The 19,895-nt window shown below is 36.3% G+C and overlaps 1 pseudogene; it reads left to right on the forward strand.

The window, feature by feature from the left end:
• The first annotated feature begins 11,863 nt into the window (after positions 1 to 11,863).
• Positions 11,864 to 12,561, forward strand: LOC148572110 (uncharacterized; annotated as a pseudogene).
• Positions 12,562 to 19,895: the final 7,334 nt, after the last annotated feature.

Raw genomic sequence — 19,895 nt, forward strand, 5'->3', positions numbered from 1 at the left:
AGTTTAATTTGTTTGTCACAAGTACAAACCCAATAAAAACCGAGAGTATTCAAACCTCGGATCGTCTCTCAAGAAATTACAGGGAAGTGTGTATGCTATTGGTTATGGGAAAATATTTTTGGGATTTTGAAATGATGAATAAGAAAGTAAATTGCAAGAAAGTAAAGGAAACTCAAATGGTAAAAAGGTTTTGGTAAGGGTTAATGGTTAGGGATCTCTATCCTTGTCACTAACCACAACATGATAATTACTAGGATCATTCCCACTTTGTCATCCCCAAAATTAGAGGAAAGTCAAGTGAGCTTAATTGATCCTAGTCCATAAGTCCTAGCTACTCACTAATTAATTTAGTAAAAACTAGAGTCAATGGAAACAAATTATCAATCATTTGGACATTAGTAACTCAAGGTTACCCAGGTTACCAACCTAAGCCAAGAACACAAAAATCTACTTTAAAATCCAACCAAACATTTCATCAAACACTTGGAAGGCATAAAAGGAAAGCATAGTAAATTAACAAGAAATATAAAATCTAACAACTATCAATTGCAAGAAAATAATAATAGCAACTCAATTAAACAATAAGAAACATGAAAACATAAATTTTATTAAAGGAAATTGAAATCAACAAGAGTGCATGAACATAAAGGCAACAAATAAAAGGAAATAGCAAATAAAACTAAGAGAGCAATAATTAAATCCTAAATCTAAGAGATTAACCAAATTTCACCCTAATTTCTACCCTAATTCTAGAGAGAAGAGAGAACTCCTCTCTCTAGAATTCTAACCTAAAACATGGTAAAAACTAAACTATGACTACTTGGTTCATTCTCCCTTCAATCCTTGGGTTCAATAGCATTAGAAATGAGTTGGATTTGGGCCTAGATAGCTCAAAAATCACCCCTAGCGTATTGCCTTTAAGTTGGTCACGTGCTACTTGTCACGCATACGCATGGGTCACGTATACGCGTCACCTGACAGATTTCCTCCCACGCGTACGCATGGGCCACGTACACGCGTTGCCATGAATTTTGCAAATCCTCATTTCTTCATGAATTCTCCACTTTGCATGCTTTTCTTCCATTTCTTTCAAGCCATTCTTGCCTTCAAAATCTTAAATCACTCAAACAAACATATCAAGACTTTGAATGGGAGAAAAGTAAATTAAATTTAGCAATTTGAAAGTTTAAAAAGTATGTTTTTACTTTTAAGCACAATTTAGGGAAAATTCATAAAACCTTGCTATTTCATTGAATAAATGTAGGAAAAGTTGATAAAATCCACCAAATTCAATACAAAATAAACCATAAAATTGTGGTTTATCAACAAGATAATTTTTTTGTACTGGTAAAGACAAAAGGAATTGACTAGTTGTTGTGTTCTATTTATAACAACTTCATATGGCATCTCAAAATGAAGAAACTAAGCAGTAAGTTAATATCATACTTGCCATATAAAATAATTTTTTCTTCCATTTATTTAGGTAGTAAGCAGAGATATGCTAGCTAGATTGTGACTATAATTGACCTATTAAATCATGTTTAGTAAGTTCATATATTTACATTCTTAGGTTTAATCATATTCTGTCAAAAGATTGGATTGATTCACCAAGATTTGAGAACAAGTATATAGACGGTGTTAAAAAAAATTTTAGACTTTGCCTTCTTAATTGGACAACCGGTTGAAAAACAAATCCTGTGTTTGTGTACAAAGTGTGGAAACACTTATTGGCATGAACAAGATGACGCATATGAGCATCTTATTTACTACGAGTTTGTCGAAGGTTATAAAAGATGTATTAATCAAGGGGAACGAACCAATAATGCCAATAGTTGTAGGATGTGACATGGATGATCGAGGCGGCTTTGATCATATTTACGGGTTGTGACGTTGGGACTTTTGTGTGGTCTAGAAATTTGCAATTAAAAGCTCGTTGTAAGTATAGTTCCTAAACCAACAGAAAATCCTTTCATACAAAAATTTGGTTGTCACAAGTAACAAAACCCAATAAAAATTATAACCGAAGTATTTAAACCTCGAGTCGTATCTCAAGGAATTGCAGAGAAGTATGATTTATTATTGGTTATGGAAAAAAGTATATTTTTGGGTTTTTGAAATAAGGAATAAGTAATTTAAATGGCAAGAAAAATAAATTAATAATTATAAAAACTCTTTGCAAGGTATGAGAACTGGAAATCCCATCCTAGTTATCCTTATCAGGTGTGATGAGAATTGTTTATTGCTCCCACTTAGTTAACCCTTACTAAATAAAGGAAAGTCAAGTGGACTAATCAACTTGATTCTTCAAGTCCTAGTCAACTCCTATGGAAAGACTAGCTTTAGAAGGATCCAAATCAATCAGCAACTTCCAATTTTCAATCCTTCCGCTGAGTTTGACAACTCAAGTGTCACCAATTACTCAACCAAAGCAAAGGGAAAAAAATCTAAATTATTTATATCATAAATAGAAGAAAGCAATCTTAAATCTGAAATACCTCAAATTACATTTAAACATAAATTCAAATCTAACATGGAAAAGTTCATAAGCCAATTTGCCAACATAAGTAATTAACAAGTAAAAGCATTAGAATAAATAAAAGTAGAAGAGAAACATAAATTAAAGGAACATTAAACCTAGAATTGGAGAAATAACCATACTCTAAGAGGAATTCTAATTCTAAAAACCTAAGAGAGAGGAGAGAGTCTTTCTCTCTAGAAACTGCATCTAAAACCTAAAATTGTGAATTATGAATGTTGTATTTTTCCCTTGTTTGGATTCCCTCATTCTCCAGCCTCTTATTCTGTGTTTCTGGGCTTGGATTTGGGCCAAAAAGGGCCCAGAAATCACTGGGGGCGACTTCTGCAATTTTCTGCACGTGGCGTTTGTCACACGTGCGCAAGGGTCACGCATGTGCGTCACTTGGAGATTTTCCTTGTCACGCGTACGCGTCGTCCATGCGTGCGCGTCACTGCCATTTTCTCCAAAACTCCATTTTGTGCGTTCCTTCCATTTTTGCGTGTTTCCTTTCTGTCCTCTAAGCCATTCCTGCCCTATGAAGCCTGAAAATACTTAACACACAGATCACGGTATCGAATGGTAATAAAGGATAATTAAAATTAATATTTTTAAGGCATAGGAAACATGTTTTCACATATATCATAGAATAAGGAAGGAATTGTAAAACCATGCAAATCTTATGAATAAGTGGGTGAAGAATTGATAAAAACACTCAATTGAGCACAAGATAAATCATAAAATAGGGGTTTATCAACCTCCCCATACTTAAACACTAGCATGTCCTCATGCTAATTTCAAGAGAAAAGAGTGAAGCTAGAATGGTGGAATCTTATGCAATGCAATCTATCTAAATGCAAGCTATCTAAATGAATCATGCAATTCTAATTATTATCCACCTATATATATAGAGCTTACATGTGGTTAAATTGATTCATATTTTCAAGGAATTATATATGCACAGCCAAGGCTAAATTATGTTAAAACACGTTCACAATTGAATTGAGTTAATAAAAAGATTTCACAAACTTGCAAGACAATCAATAATTAAATATGGATATATGGAAATGAGCTATTGAACCATCACTGGATTTGTGTATACACTCTAGTCACTCAGTGTTTGGGGTTAATCACTCTATTCTTCTCTAGTCATGCTTTTTAAAACTTTGTTCTTCATCTAACCAATCAACAAATATTCAATGTACACATGCAAACATCATGAGGTCTTTTTCAAGGTTGTAATGGGGCTAAGGTAAAGGTGAGGGCAAATATATAAGGCTAAGTGAGCTATAAATTGAATCCTTGATTAGTCTAAGATCTCACCTAACATATACATACTCTATACAATTTTAAAATTATGCCTAGCTTCCCATGATTTTCCCACTTTCTTGTCACATACTCATGCATCAAATTATTTTTTTAATTTTATCCTATGTGTATTGATTTCTATACTCATTATTGGGATAATTTTGTCCCCTTATTTATTTATTTACTTAAAAGGTTTTTTTTTAAAAAAAAAACATAACATTATCAATGCACATGGATACTTTTAATTATTTAAGTTTCACATGAGCATGCTCCCAAATTTTAATTATTTTATCCATTTAATTCTTTCCTATCAACCCAAGTTCCCACAGTTTTCCCACACTTAGTGGATACACAATCTCTATCTTAAGCTAACCAAAGATTCAATTTGGGATTTTTAATTTATTTTTTTGCTTAAGGCTAGTGATGTGATTATAGAACAGAAGGGGGTAAAAAGGCTCAAGGTAGCTAACAAGGGTGACATAAAAGGGTAGGCTTATTTGGGATAAGTGAGCAAAAACAAGTAATGGCCTCAATCATATGCAAGAATATAAATACATTAAATATTGGACATATAGAATAAAATAAAGTAAAGTCTGCAATTATAGTGAAGAAGGGCGAAACACACAGGAATGAAAACTGTGGTTAAATAATGTAACCATGCAATTGAGCTCAAAAACTCACGGGTTGTGTGTTCTTTGGCTCAAAACTATATATCAGTTATGTATATCATGCAAGTAGAAATTAAGAGTTTCCATTCAACTCAATGTGAATCCTTGAATGGCTCTTATAAAAATGAGTATTTTCTTTAAAAAATATTGTCAATTTACCAACATTTATTGCTATATATATATGGTGGGTTGATTGTTGTGATTCTGAAAAACTAAAATTTTTAGTCTACTCTTTTATTTTTAATTAAACCAAATTATTATATGCTAAAAGGGTAAACTAAACTAAATAATCTATATTTTCTATATCATAACTAATAAGCCAAAAGTGCAATTTAAGCTAAATATCTAAGATATATATGCAAAGTGAAAAATGTTAAATGTAATAAAGTCGAGATAAACAGAAATACAGCAAAAGAAAATGTGCAAGTATTGAAGGGTAAATAAGAGAAAATAAAATAAAATAAAATAAAAATACAGAAAAGGAAGTAATATAGGATAAAGAGTCTGAAAGTGGTTCACCAAGATAAAGTTCGCCGGAGGTGGCGACCTCCCCACACTTAAATAATAGCATCGTCTCCGATGCTCAATCAAGCTGGGTGTGAAGAAGTGGCATCTCCGGAAGTGTGCTCTGCTGGTGTCTCTATGGTGGCCTGAGGTGCTGCAGTCTGTATGGGTGGCTGGGGATCTGCCTGCTGAAGCGGGAGCTCTGTCTGTAAAGGGACCTGCGGATCGGCTGGCTGTTTCTGCTGGGGCTCCTCATGATGTGGCGCAGCCTGCTCGGGTCCTGCCTGCTCAGCCTCTGCTCAGACATCCTCTTCCTGGTCATCCGCCTCCTCCTCAGATGGCTCTGATGGTGTGTCAAGTTCGGAGGGGATGTCAGGGTGGCCCGATCGGATCATCAGCTTTAAATGCTCATAGCGTCGCTTGCTGCGATGCTCAGACCTCTCATATCTCCGCTAGTTGCGGCGCTCCATCTGATCGAGCCGCTCAAAGAGGCGGTGCACAAGGTAGTAAATGGGCTCGAAAGCAGGTGGAGGTGTTGTGGTGGTAGCTGGGGCAGCAGATGCTGAAGGGGCAGCAGAAGATGTAGCAGCATCAGCAGAGGCAGTGAGAAAGGGCGGTCTGTAGCCCAACGCCATGAACTTCCTGCCATGTGGGATGATCTTCTTGCAATCGGCAGCTGGTGGCTTCTTATCCGCAAGCTCCCAGGATACCTCAGCTCGGCGGCCCAGCTGAGTAATCAAATAGGGGAAGTGTAGAGTGCCTCGGACATGGACCCTGGCCATGTAGTACCGGATAAATCGGGGAAGGTACAGGTCCTTGCCCTCCATCACGCACCAGATAAGGGTAATCATGGTAGCTGGCACCTCAGTCTCGTGAGTGCTCGGCATCACATAGTTGTTCAGAATTTGCTGCCGTAGCCGAGCCTCATCATTCAGGTAGATGATTTTGATGCCTTTTGGGGTCACTGTTGACTTACCCATAATCCATGGGACAGCAGGGTCAATAGCTATGGTGTGCTTCACTGCTTCCCAATCAAACCTCATAAATCTCATATCCTCTTCAGCCTTCTGGTAACCATCTGGTTCATCTGACTTAGGCTGGAGTTGGAGGATATCTTCAATTGCCTCCTCAGTAACCAGAATCTGCTTCCCTCTGAGCTGCACGGCATCCAAGGTCATTTTAAAGTAGTTGTAGTATAATTCTCTGACCCATGATGCATTAACCTCAGTCAAGTTCCTCTCCAGAAAGTACCAGCCTCTCTGTTTGATTTGGTTTGTGGTGTACTCTAGTAATTCGGCTGGAATTCAGAGGGTCTTTTCTAGATATAGGTTCCTTGAAGTTGCAAAGACTGGATACTTCAGTTCACAGTATTGGTTGGCAAACTTGACTGGGTCGGTTGCAGGCATTAACTGATCAGCCTTTTCCTGTGGAGTAAAATTCTTCTCCCGCCAGGAATCATCATGGAGGATATCCAAAATAGTGGTAGAGGATTCTCTTCTTTTTCTTTTGCCTGTGCCTGTTTTGGCTTTTCCTTTGTCTTTTGGGTCGGACATCCTGAAAAGCAGAGGTTCCAGGATACAGTTTATTAAACTAAAGCTAAAAAATAGGTAAGCAAATAGTAGTTGAGCAGTATAAGCATAGAGGGGCAAAAGAGGAATAAAATAGCAAAAGAAGCATGCAGCGAGTTAGATAGATGTAGGATTTTGGAATGTCTTCCGAAATTCATTCAATCGAGCTCTATACCAATTCTTGCACTTCCAATTGGAGCGTGGGACCTTATTGAACCTTACCTGCCAACTTCTATTACTAACCATCTCCCTCTTACTCTTAAAGCCGCAAAGAGCTCTAAGCTGGCCATCTGTTTCAACCAAACCATATTCAAGTGGAAAAGTAAAGCTGAAGGCTAAGGATTTTACCCACTTGAAGTTTGTATGAGGTGGTAATGGCCTTGGGAGAGGTGTTTCCGGTGGTTCTGCAAGCTCCACTTCCTTGTACTCCTCTATGAATTCTCCCACTTTCTGATAGACCTCTTCAATTGCAACCTCGTCTTGATCAAAGTCTTCGATTTCTTCCTCATCACTCAAGTCATAAGTTGGAGGTTGAGAAAAGTCTACCTCCACATCATCCTCATATTCACTCGGGGTAAAATCTTCAGTCTCAAAGAATTTATTTACGGATGCAAGTTCATCACTAGGAGAGCTTGATTCATGGTCATCATTACCAAGGAAACTTTCTTCTTGATTTGTCCCGTCCAGTTCTTCATAAGATACATGCCTTGGGGTTGTGCACTATCCTCCTTAGCATCAACTACAAATTTCTGGGCGGAATTCTCCATAATTCTTGATTCCCATGGAGGTTCAGTGTCTCCTAAGTCTTCAACGAATTCTTCTTCCTTGATAATTTCAGCTTTCTCTACTTGTTCCAGTACAAAGACATGCTCTTTACTGTTCACCGGAGCTTCTAGTGTCTCCTTCGTACTAGGGGCTAGTCGATTTATCGCTTGCTCCAATTGATGAAGGGTTGCATGAAATTGGTTCACTGTGTCCTTGAGACGATCCTGTGATTCTTGGTTCGATGGATATGGATATGGTGCATATGGGAGTGGTGGTTCTTGGGAGTAGTTGGATCGGAGTTGGGATGGATAAAGGTTAGGGGCATATGGATGTGAATGGTTGTGGTTGGCTTGTGAGTATGATGGTTCAAAACTATGTTGAGGAGGTGGTTCATTGGCATATGATGGGGCTTGTTGGTAACTACAAGGGGGTCCACCATATCTATCACCTTGGTACGCACCTCAGAATGGCTCTTGACCATAGTAATTTGGTGGAGGTAGTTTGTCACGAAAGGGTCCACCAAAACTATTGTCTTGGCATGCATTGTAGGATGGTCGTTGTCCATGGTGTCTTGGAAGGTGTTGTTGCCGAAAGGGTTGATCAGATCCTCGTAGCAGGTAGCTCCTTCCATCTATGATTGTTTCGACCTTGATGCATGTTCCTGTTATAGCTTCCATTCTTTTCAACAACATTAGAACCAAACTCAAAGCGACGGGGGTGAGAACTCATAGTAACTGATAAAAATTAAAAACAAAAATAGAAAGAAATAAACAAGCAAAATAAAATATTTACAATAACCAATAATAAGGCACACGTTTGCAATTCCCCGGTAACGACGCCATTTTTGACGTTGGGACTTTTGTGTGGTCTAGAAATTTGCAATTAAAAGCTCGTTGTAAGTATAGTTCCTAAACCAACAGAAAATCCTTTCGTACAAAAATTTGGTTGTCACAAGTAACAAAACCCAATAAAATTTATAACCGAAGTATTTAAACCTCGGGTCGTATCTCAAAGAATTGCAGGAAAGTATGATTTATTATTGGTTATGGAAAAATGTATATTTTTGGATTTTTGAAATAAGGAACAAGTAATTTAAATGGCAAGAAAAATAAATTAATAATTATAAAAACTCTTTGCAAGGTATGAGAACTGGAAATTCTATCCTAGTTATCCTTATCAGGTGTGATGAGAATTGTTTATTGCTGCCACTTAGTTAACCCTTACTAAATAAAGGAAATTCAAGTGGACTAATCAACTTGATTCCTCAAGTCCTAGTCAACTTCTATGGAAAGACTAGCTTTAGAGGGATCCAAATCAATCAGCAACTTCCAAATTTCAATTAACTGCTGAGTTTGACAACTCAAGTGTCACCAATTACTCAACCAAAGCAAAGAGAGAAAAATCTAAATTATTTATATCATAAATAGAAGAAAGAAATCTTAAATCTGAAATACCTCAAATTGCATTTAAACATAAATTCAAATCTAACATGGGAAGGTTCATAAGCCAATTTGGCAACATAAGTAATTAACAAGTAAAAGCATTAGAATAAATAAAAGTAGAAGAGAAACATAAATTAAAGGAACATTGAACTTGGAATTGGAAAAATAATCATACTCTAAGAGGAATCCTAATTCTAAAAACCTAAGAGAGAGGAGAGAGCCTCTCTCTCTAGAAACTACATCTAAAACCTAAAATTGTGAATTATGAATGTTGTATTTTCCCCTTGTTTGGATTCTCTCATTCTCTAGCCTCTTATTCTGTGTTTCTGGGCTTGGATTTGGGCCGAAAAAGGGCCCAAAAGTCACTGGGGGCGACTTCTGCAATTTTCTGCACGTGGAGTCCGTCACGCGTGCGCGTGGGTCACGCGTACGCGTCGTTTGTGCTCTGCGCCAGGCACGTGTCCGCATCGTCCATGCGTGCGCGTCACTGCCATTTTCTCCAAAACTCCATTTTGTGCATTCCTTCCATTTTTGCGTGTTTCCTTTCTGTCCTCTAAGCCATTCCTGCCGTATGAAGCCTGAAAATACTTAACACACAGATCACAGCATCGAATGGTAATAAAGGATAATTAAAATTAAGATTTTTAAGGCATATGAAACATGTTTTCACATATATCATAGAATAAGGAAGGAATTGTAAAACCATGCAAATCTTATGAATAAGTGGGTGAAGAATTGATAAAAACACTCAATTGAGCACAAGATAAATCATAAAATAGGGGTTTATCAGGTTGCTGCGTCATGCATTCGGGGATATGACAAATGTTGAAGAGGGGAACAATAGGTTGAATGAGGATGTGAAGAGATTTTATAAGTTGGTAGACGAAGCAGATCTAGAATTGTATCCGAATTGTACTACTGAATTTTCAAAATTATTATTTATCATTAGTCTCTACCACTTGAAGTGTTTACATGGTTGGAATAACACATCTTTTACCTCCTTCTTGGAGTTATTGAAAGAAGCTATACCTAATTTGAACATTTCCACCTCTTTTAATAAAGATAAGAATATGGTTAAAGACTTGGTCTTGACTATGAAAATATCGATGCATGTCCTAATGACTGCATGCTGTATCGGAATGAGTATATAAATGACTTAGTTTGTCATATCTATAGAGAGTCTCGATATAATGAGACTCCTACTACGAATGACAACAAAGATGACTTTGTGCTTTTGAAGAAAGTTCATAAGGTTGCTGCGAAAACCTTAAGATACTTTCCTTTAATTCCAAGGCTTAAAAGGGTTTTTATGTGCCCAAATACAGCAGAGGCATTGAGGTGGCATGATGAGCAGCGTTTGAAAGACGGTTGGATAAGGCATCCTGCTGATGGTCAAACATGGAAGAACCTGGACAATCAGTATCCAAACTTTTCAAAAGAACTTTGCAACTTGAGGCTTGGTTTGGCAAGTGATGGTTTTAATCCTTTTTGAACTATGAACGTGTCACATAGCAAATGACCAGTTGTCTTAATGGTGTACAACTTTCTCCCTTGGATGTTCATGAAGTCAGAATATTGCATGCTCTCTTTGCTCATACCTGGACCCTATTCACCAGGAAGAAAATATTGATATTTTATTGCAACCACTGGTTGAAGAGCTAAATGAGCCATGTGTTTCAAGAATAAATACATATGATTCTTTTATAATGAAATTTTTAAAATTCATGCCGCACTTTTTTTGGACAATCAATGATTTTTTAGCGTATACAATGTTGTCTGGTTAGAGCACCAAAGGGAAGTTGGCTTGCCCTTATTGTAACCATGATACTTCTTTTTGTTATTGAAACATAGCCAAAAGATAGTTTACATGGACCATAGGAGATTTTTACTAGTTGATTATGCATAGAGGTCTAACAAGAGATCTTTTAATGGAAAAACAGAGTTTATGGATCCATCATGAGTGTTAATAGGTGCAGAGGTTTTAGATATGCTAAAGTCAGTAGAGAATGCTTTTGGAAATATGCAAAACAAAAATAAAGACCAATGGAAAAAAAGATCAATGTTTTTTGAGTTACCATATTAGGATGATTGTATGATCAGGCACAACCTTGATGTAGTGCATATAGAGAAAAACATAGTTGGCAGTATAGTTGGTACCTTATTAGATATTCCTGTAATGACAAAGGATCATGCAAAAGCTTGTTATGATCTTAAGGAGATGAACATTCGAAAGAATCTTCACCCAATAAATACAAAAGATGGCAAAAGAACTAAACTTGCTAGAGCATGCTTCTCCATGCCCAAAGGGGAGAAATTCATTTTTTGTGGTGTTTTAAATGAAACAAAATTGCCTGGTGGAAGTGCTTTAAACATTTCTCATTGTGTTCATCAAGAAGAGAGAAAGCTTTACAGTGAAAAGACTCATGATGCTCACTTTATGTTGTATTACCTGTTGCAAATACCAATTAAGAGCATTCTTCCTGATCATGTTATTGTTCCTCTAATTTGCTTTGTTCCTTTTTTCGTCGACTATGTCAAAAGAAAATATCTTTAGAAGAGATTAATGGTTTAGAGTCAGAGATTGTAGAGACTTTGTGTTAGTTGGAAAGGATCCCCCTAGCTTTTTTGATATAATGGTTTATTTTCCTATTCATTTAGCTAATGAAATAAGGTTAGGTGGTCTCATCCAGTTTCGAGGGATGTATCTGATTGAGAGATACATGTGCACACTAAAATCATATATTCGTAATAGAAGTCGTCCAGAAGGATCAATTACAGAGGGTTATTTGGCTAAAAAGTGTTTAACTTTTTGTTCAAGATATTTGCATGAGGGAGTGAAAACAAGATTCAACAGAGTATTTTAGAATAATGATGAAAGCACATCAAACAAAGATCCTGATTCAAATTTGTTCACAAACAAGGGAAGTCCATTGGGTGGAAAAAAAGGTAACTAATTATTTTGGATGAGAGGATCACTTCTTCAAGCTAATGCATATGTATTGAACAATTGCGAAAATGTGGAGTCTTATATAAGGTATCTTAACTTCTCATTTGTTTTATTCCTTAGACTAATATTGGTAGCATTTCATAATAATGCACATCCCTTGTAGAGAACATGGTGAGCAACAAAAGCAAGACAAATGGAAGCAAAAGTGAAACGTCGTTAAAGATCAGAATGAAGACTTTCTAGAATAGTTTTCAGGATGTGCCATGAAGGATGATATTCCTGGTTGGATACGACAATTGTCTAAGGGTCCAAATAAAGTTGCAAACACATTTTTTTTGTTTATGTCATCAATGGGTATAGATTTCATACTAAGTGGCAAGAAGTGATGCAAAAAATGCAAAATAGTAGTGTCACTTTGGTGGCTAAAACTACAAGCTTTGCTAGTGTTAAGGACAAAAAACCAATCAAGGCCAGCATAAGATATTATGGTAGAATCATGGATATTGTTGAGTTAGATTATTATAGCCAATTTAAAATTGTGTTATTTAAGTGTGAGTGGTATATGGCTGAGAAAGATAATTATGGTTTGACATACGTTCATTTCAATAAATTATGTTACCAAGAAGAACCATTTGTGTTGGCAAGCCAAGCACACCAGTACTTTTACGTGAAAGATCCCTACATTCCCCAAAAGTATTATATGATAAAAATAGTTCCAAGAGACTTATTTAATATTGGTGTCCAATTACAGTTTGACCCTAACATAAGAGAGCCACATGAATCTGCGAATAGTTCGATACCCTTAAGTGATATTGGTGAGGTAGACTTGATTAGACAATGTTAGGGGTGTTCATGGGTTGGGTGAAACCAGGTTTGATGTGACCCAAACCTGACCCGAAATATATACTGGGCCTATTTGTTAGACTTGAACCCAGTCCTAGACCCGATGAAATTTACACACTTTCGGGCCACGATTTTACCGGGTGAAAATCGGGCCGTTAACATTACATTACCTTGATACTTTCTTGTAAGCTAGCATGAGAAAATATCTAAATTTCCAAGACTCCAACCATTATTTGACATGGTAAAATTCACTTAGAAAAATATAAAAAGAACCAACCCTTCTCCAAAATTAAAGCATAACTACAATCAATATTAATATTGTCTAATAACACCAAATATTTAAGTCAATACAAATAACACAATATTATGTATTAGTCTAAAGTCTTATGTATTGTAAACATAAAACATTAACTTATAGTCTTATAATGACTAATAATATAAAATGTTAAGGTTTATAATACTTAAATTCCACATAAGAATAGCCATCATCCATCACTAATAACACAAAGTATTAATTGTGTATGATGATTGGGCCACCGGATCGGGTCTGGGTGATCCGAGCTATGGCCCGGTCCCGGTTACACTCACTTCCTAGATTTCATTTCTTCTCCTTGGGTCAACCCCGGATCACTTCGGACCCGGATCTTCATGGTCCAAAATCCTTCGGGTCCAAGTCGGATTTCGGGTCGGTCGGGCTGTGCACACCCCTAGATAGGGTATGCGACCTACTATTGTTGATGTGGCACCGAACAAGCTCCACCCTAAAGTCAAAAAAATAGAGTCTGATGAGTTTGACAGTGATGGAAAAATTGAATGACTTTAAGGTCTTGGACTATGTTTATGCTTTATTTGACCTCTCTTTTTTTAATTGAATTGTGTTGATGCTTTATTTGACCTCCCTTTTGTAATTGAATTATGTTTTTGGTTTATTTGACTTCTCTTATTTGGATAAAGGATGAACAACGAAGGAAATCCCAAAAGAAAAAAGTTAATGACCTTATCAGAAATAGAGTCACAAAGAAGTCCCTTGAAAAATAAGAGTCCAATAAAGAATTCAGGGAAAATTCAATTCCCGAGTGCTTATACATTACTAAAACAATTTCAAATCAAAAGGGAACATGTATTAGCTGAATGAGGCAAATAAAAAAAGGAAGATGTCAACAAAAAAGTTGACAAGAGTTGAATATGAGAGTCAAAGATGCCAACGAAGAAGATGATAATAAACAATGAGGACAAGATGATCAATGAAGAAGATGTTTAAGACAAGATGCCAACGAAGAAATCCAACGAAGAAATTCAATGAAGAAAATGATCAAGACAAAATGAAAATCAATGAAGATGAGGGTCAAAGAAAGAAGCTGACTAGTAAGAAGGTGCCAATGAAGAAATCAAACGTAGAAGATGATAAAGCCTAGATAAAAATGATGAAGATTATGATTATGATTATGATTATGATGATCACATTCCAAGTGTTGGTGATAGTAGTGGTAGTAACAACGGTAATGCTTTTATAGTTAGTTCTAATAGCAAATAGTGAAAGACACATTTCTTAACTCTTTTATTTATTAGATTAATATTCTTGTTAATATTCTCTAGTAATGACATTGTAAATAGGTCCCACCCAACTCAAGCATATTCATGCTATGGAGACACAGATAGAGTTAATATGGTAGAGCAAGAAACCAATAGACCCAACAAACACACGTTCAATTGTTTAGTCATTTCTTAGGTGCACTTGCAAGTAACTCTAATTTGATCACGTTATTATATACTAGTTGAAAAGTTTATCAAGTGAGACTAAAACTTCAATGTTGAATTACGCAAAGGTGAGTAGATCATTCTCTATTTTAAATTATTTAGTGTTGGGCTTAGCATGCATGGTAAAATAATGTAATTCTTTGTTTTTTCCAATCCAAATTTAATATTCGAAGTGATGCTGAGCCTTAGGTGATAGATACTATTGGAGAGTGATGAAAGCAATTTAAAAAATGGATTAAAAAGTATTACTATACACCATATAAATCATTTAGAGAGATGATAAAAAATCGTCCAATGACTGTATCTGAACTTCATTTTTGAAAATTAGTTTAGTGTCGGAGGCTTGATATCGTCAAAGTAAGATATTTTAAACTTACTTTCTTGGGTTCAATATTTGTAACTTGTATTTGTTGTTAAAATCTAAATGACTTTATCTATGTATTTGTACATTGCAACAAAATATAGGTTATTTCTGAAAAAAATTGTGAAAATAGATCAAACCCAAAATAGAATCATCGAATGGTCCGGTTAGCTTTGAATTAGTACACACTAAATTGATATTACATTTGTGCTTCGCATTTAAGTATCTTTGCGTCTTTCATATTATCTGTGTTGACTTAGTCACATGTTGGTGGTTTCTTTGTAGCGTGCAAAAAAGGAGGACAATGAATATCCATCACAATCTGAGATATTTGTTGTAACTTGAATAAACAAGAAAGAAGAAACTGATTCGGGAACACAAGAGACGATTGTGAGTTGTTTAGTTTCTTCGAAATGCACACTAAAAGGAAATGTTTTAGTTGTTTTTATTTTTAGCATTTTGGTGCATGAACTTATTTTGATATTATTTGTGTATAATAGGATCATCTTCAAAATCTGAACCAAGCACGATACAATGATGATGAAGCAGTTGAAACAGTTTTTGGAAAGGAGAGACATGGGAGAGTTCATTTTTATATGTTCCCTGTGCCACATATTCATTACTCAACTATACTACGTCACTGAAAGCATTTTCGCTTCACTCTAACATGTTTATTTTGTAACATCCTTACTACCAGAATGTCATGCTTTCGGCTGCGCCACTCTGATAGCTAGGATATTACGACGACTTTCATATACCTAATAATACAATATGAGCCTTTTTAAATCGAAACCGTATTGATGTTTTCTTATAAAAAAATCGGAAATATTTTTTTTTGAAAACATACATGCATGCATACATACATAAAAACCAATCACAAAATTTCCTATATATATATATATATATATAATAATAATAATAATAATAATAATAATAATAATAATAATAAAAGTCCATTATACAAATAACTTACAAACATTACAATTGCGACTCTTATCCATCTTTACAAAAATTTATTATTAAATGCGAGAGAAAAAAATAATAACTAAACTAATACAACAATGTCGTAAGGAAAAACACAAAGATCTCTTTATAAGCTTCTTCTTTCGTTTCTTGAAAAGAGAAGTCTGTAGGGAATGAGAACCTAACCACACGGTCTCACCGAAAGAGTTTCAGAATTACTAAAAGAAGATACATAAAGAAAGCTATTTTCAATCGTTGTAATCATTGCTCATCTTATGAACCTTTTTGAAAACCAACGATTTAACATCCAAAAAAAAAACCAAACCATTTTGAAAACCATTATTTAATTATCCAAAATTCAAAACTCATATTTTTCTTATAAAAGTCTTAAAAGTTATCTAGACAGTATGAATGACTAACCTGTTCTAAGCATAGGTTCGTTACGTCTATGCTGAACCTGCTTGATTTTTTATACTTTTCTAAAACTCAAAAACAAATCAATCACGGTCTCTGGCCCAAGCAACTCAATCAATACTCAATTGCAATAATTCAATTAATCAGTCACAATCACAAGTAATGAAGTTCAGACACAATCACAAGCAATTACAACAAATATGGCAATTAGCAGTTAAACAGAAATATTCACATAGGCAAACCAATTATAATATACACACCCAAATAATATTACATAGATGCATATTGTTCCGGGGATTACCTGAAACTGTAGGTCGATCTTGGTTGAGATCTTCGATGGTGGCCGGAGCTGACGTGTCCGACTAGTTGGGCTTGGTGGTGCTGCTGATCCTTCGTCATCGGAGGGTGGTGGTACCTGCAAGAGACTCCGATGTTTAAGTTAGCATGGGCTTTAAGCAGGTTTTTAGTAGAATCAGAGTATGAGTTATATCTGGGTGCTCCAGTGTATTTATAGTAGTGTGGGCTGACCTTTAATTTCTAGATAAGATAAGTTAGTTATCTTATCTTTATCTTTTAAGTGAGGTCATCTTATCTCTTAGGGGAACCGCCTTTATCTTTCTAGACTTTGGCTGCCTTTAGATTGGGCTGTATCCCTTCATTTGGGCCTGTTCGGCTCCGTCATGTCGATTTGGCCGAACTCTTTTAGAGAAGAGGTCGGGGGTCCTGACCTGAAGAGGTCAGTCGCTTTGTCTTCAGTCAGTTCGGGTCAGACAACTCGACCCAGGTATGAACAGTACCCCTGCTTGAGCTTGATTTTATCTCTAGGTCGCGTCTTTAGACTTTGACCTTTTGGGAAAGTCGAGCTTGAGCATTTTTAGCCTTTTTGTCGATGATGCACCACTATTTCGTGGTACATTTTGTACTTAATTAAGTGGATTTTATCCACTAAACTCACACTTATTCATATAATTCGCATGTTTTATATTTTCCTTCCTAATTCTGTGCTATGATTGAAAACATGCTTCTTTGGCCTTAAAATGGTTAATTATTAATCCTCTCTCATTACCATTTGATATCGTGATCTGTGCGTTAAGTTTTTTCAGGCTTTATGGGGTAGGAATGGCTTAGAGGATAGAAAGAAAGCCAGAAAAAATGGAAGGAACAAAAGAAATAAAAGAGACAACCATCGAGGATCGACGCGTGCGCGTACCTGATGCGTACGCGTGAATTGGAGTTTGCACGATGACGCGTACGCGTGCCTAGCGCAGAAGACGAGAGACGTGTACACGTGACCGACGCGTACGTGTGACAAGGAATTTCGCCAAACAACGCGTACGCGTGACATGCGCTACCTGCAAAAATCGCAGAAAACACTGGGGGTGATTTTGGGCTGAGTTTGGACCCAGTTTTCGGCCCAGAAATGCAGACTAAAGCCAGGGACAAGCAGAGACACAACTTGCACAACATTCATTCACATAATTTTAGGTTTGATATGTAGTTTCTAGAGAGAGAGGTTCTCTCCTCTCTCTAGGTTTTAGGATTTCTCTTAATTTAGGTTTATTTCTTCTCAGTTCCAGGTTCAATGTTCCTTTAATTTAGCTTATTTTCTACTTTTATTAGTTCTAGAACTTTAGCTTATCTATTTCTCTTGTTGGTTTACTTATTTCCCCAATTTGGTTTATGAACCTTTCATGTTAGAATTAATTTTATATTTAATGCAATTTGAGGTATTTCATGTTTATGATTTTAATTTAGCTTTTTACATTCTTAGCTTTGGTTGAGTAATTGGAGACGCTTGAATTATTAAACTCCTTTGTTGACTGATAATTGGAATTTGCTAGTTGATTTGGATCCCTCTAAGCTAGTCTTTCCTTAGGAGTTGACTAGGACTTGAGGAATCAAATTGATTAGTCCACTTGAGTTTCCTTTATTTAGAACGGGTTAACTAAGTGGGAGCAATGAACAATTCTCATCACAATTGATAAGGATAACTAGGATAGGACGTCTGATTCTCATACCTTGCCAAGAGTTTTCTTAATTATCAATTTACTTTCTTGCAATTTACTTTTCTTGTTCCTTATTCAAAAACCCCAAAAAGATACTTTTCTCATAACCAATAATAAATACACATCCCTGCAATTCCTTCAGAGACGACTCGAGGTTTAAATACTTCGGTTATCAATTTTATTAGGGGTTTGTTACTTGTGGCAACCAAGTTTTTGTACGAAAGGATTCTTTGTTGGTTTAGAAACTATACTAGCAACGTGATTACTTTTATAAATTTCTTTACTAGCAAAAATCCGTTCGTCATTTGATCTTCGTATAACTTCTGCTGATCTCCTTTGAATGCGGAGCATTTTTTCTTTTTCCTTGTTTAATTACTGCGCGCGTTGTGCTTCCTTGGAAACGTGCAAGGTTTTAAATGCTCATTAACTCCCTTTTTGCCGTTTCCCTTCCTTCCCTCTTTTCCTTTTGAATTTTGAAGTCTTATCTTTCAGTTTCTTTCTTCCTTTCTTTTCGCTCTTGCTTTATGGCCTCACTTTGTTTTTCTTTGAATCTTTGTTCTCCGTCGTTTCACTTTGGAGTGCTTCATCCCCTCTGTCTGTTTCGACTTCAAGGGTATTTGATCGTTGCCCCCTTTCTTCCTTGGTTTCATTTCTCCTTACAGGTTGGTATCTCTTCCTTCATTCTTTTGTTTTGATAGTTTGTTTTGGTACTGCATGCCCCTGATTTATTGCTTGCTGCAGCATATTGTCTTTGCACTTTCGCGCCTTTGAGCCTTTAATTTCCCTTGCCTCGAAGTGGCCGTTTGGTGTGGACTGCGCCATTCTTCTCTTTGAGCCGTCATTATCTTCTCCTCTGCAGGTTAGTGTTTTTTTCTTTCTTTTTTCTTTTTTTTTGACGGTTTATGCATGCTTTTGTAAGGTTTTTACTTTATCTTTGAAAAACTTTGATTCCTCTTGTGAAAAGGTTGCGTCTTTTTGTATCTTGATCCACTATTTTATGATTCACCTTGTCGCTCGTCTTTTGGGAGGAATGTGTGTCTTCTGATGTTTTTTGCTTTCCTAGGGTTACATTAGAGCCATTCATGTATTTTTGTGCATCTTCGTTTCTGGGTTTACTACTTTATTTGAATCGTTTTGGTGAAGAAAAGTTGTAGTCTTGATGGTCCTTGGTGAAAATTTCTTGCTGCTTTGTGATGTTACTAGAAGAGGATTGTTTGTGAGATGGTTAGGGCATAAATCGTTGGTTTCCTTCATTTCTGTTTCTTGCCTTTGCCTCCAAAGGGTGCCCCTGGGTTTTAGTGTAAATCCTGGGGTTTTTCTTTTACTACCATATCTGTCTCTTGATGCTCATATGTTTTTGCCCGAGTTACTTCCTTATTTGCCCGAGTTGTTTGGTAGTAACCTATTTTTCCTTTTTTCTCACTGTAGGAATAGTTGTCCCATGTCTTCTCGCAAAAACATTGTCGAGATGTCTACCATGGTCCCGGAGGGCATGTCTGACTGGCTGGATTCTATTGTCTTGATGTGTGTTACGGTGGCTGACCCTGAGTACTGTGTGCGGCTTAGGAGGCACCATAGAATTTATAGCGATAGGGATCAAGAGAAAAATTATGAGCTAGTGTCACCTTACCCTGAGGAGAGGGTTAGTTTTTCCTCTTTGATTCCAGAAGAACGTCCCTTTTTCTACGCTTACGACTATTTCTTTAGTCAGTTAAACATTACCATTCCTTTCTTCCCCTTTGAGACTGAGTTGTTGTGGTCCTGTAATGTAGCTCCGTCTCAGCTCCACCCGAATTCCTGGGGTTTTATTAAAATTTTCCAATTGCTGTGTCA

This window comes from Arachis ipaensis, chromosome B3 (assembly GCF_059453495.1).
Source record: "Arachis ipaensis isolate K30076 ecotype BB chromosome B3, ASM5945349v1, whole genome shotgun sequence".
Lineage (NCBI taxonomy): Eukaryota > Viridiplantae > Streptophyta > Magnoliopsida > Fabales > Fabaceae > Arachis > Arachis ipaensis.